At 37.8% G+C, this 3,396-nt stretch overlaps 1 non-coding gene across 1 annotated transcript; it reads right to left on the bottom strand.

The window, feature by feature from the left end:
• Positions 1 to 3,289: 3,289 nt before the first annotated feature.
• On the bottom strand, positions 3,290 to 3,396 carry LOC116554236. The gene has a single exon (XR_004270121.1). It is a non-coding gene; the product is annotated as a U6 spliceosomal RNA (small nuclear RNA).

The following is a 3,396-nucleotide window of genomic DNA, read 5'->3' as shown; positions in this document are numbered from 1 at the left end:
CTTTTCAATCTTCCTTTTTTCCCCTCACCTCTCTCGTAGTCCACAGTGTCTATTGTTGCCATCTTTCTGTCCATGGGTACCCAGTGTTTATCTCCCACTTATAAAGGAGAACATGCAATATTTAGTTTTCTGTTCCTCTATCAACTCACAGCTGCATCTGTTGCTGCAAAGGACATTTTGTTCTTTTTATGGCTGCATACTATTCCATGGTGTATCTCTACCTCATTTTCTTTATCTAGTCGTCTGTTGATGGGCATCTTGGTTGATTCCATGTGTTCATTATTGTGAATTGTGCTGCCATGAACATGTGAGTGCATATGTCTTTTTGGTAGAATGATTTGTTTTCTCTTGATATATACCCAGTAACAAGATTGCTGGATTGAATGGTAGTTCTGTTTTAAGTTCTTTGAGAAACTCCAAATTGCTTTCCACAGTGGCTGAACTAATTTACATTCGCACCAACAATGTACAGGCATTCCATTTTTAAATAATAGCTATTCTGGTGGGTGTGAGATGGCATCTCATTGTGGTTTTGATGTGCATTTCTCTGATGATTAGTTATGTGGAACACTGTTAAATCTTTGTTGGCTGCTTGTATATCTTCTTTTGAGAAGTGTCTATTCATGTCTTTTTCCCATTTTTAAATGAGGTTATTCATTTTTTACTTGTTCAGTTATTTAAGTTCCTTATAAATTCTTGATATTAAGCCTGTGTTGGATGAGTAGTTTCTGAGTATTTTCTTCCATTCTCTAGATCATCTGTTTACTCTGTTGATACTTTCTTTTGCTGTGCAGAAGCCACTTAGTTTAATTAGGTCCCACTTGTAAATTTTTGTTTTTGTTGCAATTGCTTTTCAGGGCATAATTATAAATTATTTACAAAGGCTAATGTCCAGAATGGTGTTTTCTAGGTTTTCTTCTGGGATTCTTTTCTTTCTTTCTTTCCTTTTTTTTTTTTTTTAAGACAGAGTTTCCCTGTTGTTGCCCAGGCTGGAGTGCAATGGTGCAATCTCGGCTTACTGCAGCCTTCACCTCCCGGTTTCAAGCGGTTCTCCTGCCTCAGCCTCCTGAGTAGCTGGGATTACAAGCATGTGCCACCATGCCTGGCTAATTTTTGTATTTTTAGTAGAGATGGGGTTTCTCCATGTTGGTCAGGCTGGTTTCAAACTCCTAACCTCAGGTAATCCACCTGCCTCGGCCTCCTAGAGTGCTGGGATTACAGGTGTGAGCTACTGCACCCAGCCTCTTCTAGGATTCATATAGATTGAATTATTTTTTTCATATGATGAAAGGTAGGGATTCAGTTTAATTCTGCTTATGACTAGTCAGCTATGCCAGCAGCACCATTTATTGAATAGGGAGTCCTTTCCCCGTTTTTTTTTTTTTTTGTCAACTTTGTCAAAGATCAGATGGCTGTAGGTATGCAGCTTTGTTTCTGGGTTCTCTATTCTGTTCCGTTGGTCTGTGTCTGTTTTTATACCAGTACCATACTTGGTACAGTTTTGGTTACCATAGCCTTATAGTATAGTTTGAAGTTAGTTAATGTGATGCTAGTGGCTTTGTTCTTTTTCCTTAGGATTGCCCTGGCTCTTCAGGCTTTTTTGGAGTTCCATATGAATTTTAGAGTAGTTTTTTTCTAGTTCTGTGGCAAATGACATTGGTAGTTTGATAGGAGTAACATTGAATCTACAGATTTCTTTGGGTAGCATGGCCATTTTTATAATATTGATTCTTCCAAATAACGAACATGGAATGTTTTTTCATCTGTGATTTCTTTTAGCAGTATTTTGTAGTTCTCCTTCAGATCTTTCACCTCCTTAGTTAGATATATTCCTAGCTATTTCATTTTTTTGTGACTATTGTAAATGAAATAGTGTTCTTGATTTGGCTCTCAGATTGAACATTATTGGTGTATAAAAATACTGCTGATTTTTATACATTGATTTTGTGTCCTGAAACATTGCTGAAGTCATTTACCCATTCTAGGAGCCTTTTGGTGGCGTCTTTAGGGTTTTCTATGTATAGAATCATATCATCTATGAAGAGAGATAGTTTGACTTCTTTTGTCTCTATTTGGGTGACTTTTATTTATTTTTCTTGCATGATTGCTCTGGCTAGCACTTCTAGTACTATGAAGAATGAGTGCTGAGAGTGGGCATCCTTGTCTTGTTCCAGCTCTCAAGAGGAATGTTTCCAGTTTTTGCCCATTCAGTATGATGTTGGCTGCAAGTTTATTATAGATAGCTCTCATTATTTGGAGGTATGTTCCTTTGATGTCCAGTTTCTTGAGAGTTTCTTCTTGAAGGGATGTTGAAAAAAAAAAAAGGTTTTTTTGCATCTATTGAGATGATCATATGTTTTTTGTATGTATGTATATATTTTGAGACAAAGCCTCACTCTGTTGCCGAGGCTGGCGTGGAGTGGTATGATCATGGCCCACTGCAGCCTTGACCTCCTGGGCTTAAGCAATTCTCCTACCTCAGGCCCCTGAGTAGCTGCAACTATAGGCACATGCCACCATGCCTGGCTAATTTTTTTTTCAGTAGGGAGAGGGTCTCACTATGTTTCCCAGGCTGATATCAAATTTTTGGTCTCAGGTGATCCTCCTGTCTTGGCTGCCTAAAGTGCTGGGATTACAGGTGTGAATCACCATGCCTGGCCAATTGCTTTTAATTCTGCTTGTGTGGTGAATCACAATTATTTATTTGCTTATGCTGAACCAACCTTGTGTCCTATGAATCAAGCCTATAAGCCTATGTGATCACTGTGAATTAGCTTTTTGATGTGCTGCTTTATTCAGTTTGCAAGTATTTTGTTGAAGATTTTTGTATCTATGTTCATTTGGGTTGGCCTGCAGTCTTTTTTGGTTGTGTCTTTGCCAGATTTTGGTATCAGGTGATGCTGGCTCCATAGAATTAGTTAGGGAGGAGTCCCTCCTCCTTAATTTTTTGTAATAGTTTCAGTAGAATTGATACCAGCTCTTCTTTGTATGTCTGGTAGAATTCGGCTGTGAATCTTTCTGGTCTGGGGCTTTTTATTTTGGTAGGTGCTTTATTACTAATTAAATTTCTGAACTTGATGTTGGTCTGTTCAGCGTTTTAGCTTCTTGCAGATTCAATTTTGGGAGATTGTGTGATTCCAGAAATTTATCCATTTCATCTAGGTTTTGTTGTTTGTGGCATAGAAGCATTTATAATAGTCTCTGAGGATCTTTTGTATTTCTGTGAGATTGGTTGTCACCTTTATCATTTCTGATTTTGCTTATTTGGATCTTTTATTTATTTATTTATTTATTTATGGAACGCTTCATGAATTTGCATGTCATCCTTCTGCAGGAGCCATGCTAATCTTCTCCCTATCATTACAATTTTAGTATATGTGCTGCTAAGGTGAGCAC

Source organism: Sapajus apella, unplaced genomic scaffold (assembly GCF_009761245.1).
Source record: "Sapajus apella isolate SASKATOON/1434 unplaced genomic scaffold, GSC_monkey_1.0 scaffold13, whole genome shotgun sequence".
Taxonomy (NCBI): Eukaryota; Metazoa; Chordata; class Mammalia; order Primates; family Cebidae; genus Sapajus; species Sapajus apella.
The sequence above is the reverse complement of the archived record's forward strand: the minus strand, read 5'-3'. Positions and strand labels throughout refer to the sequence as shown.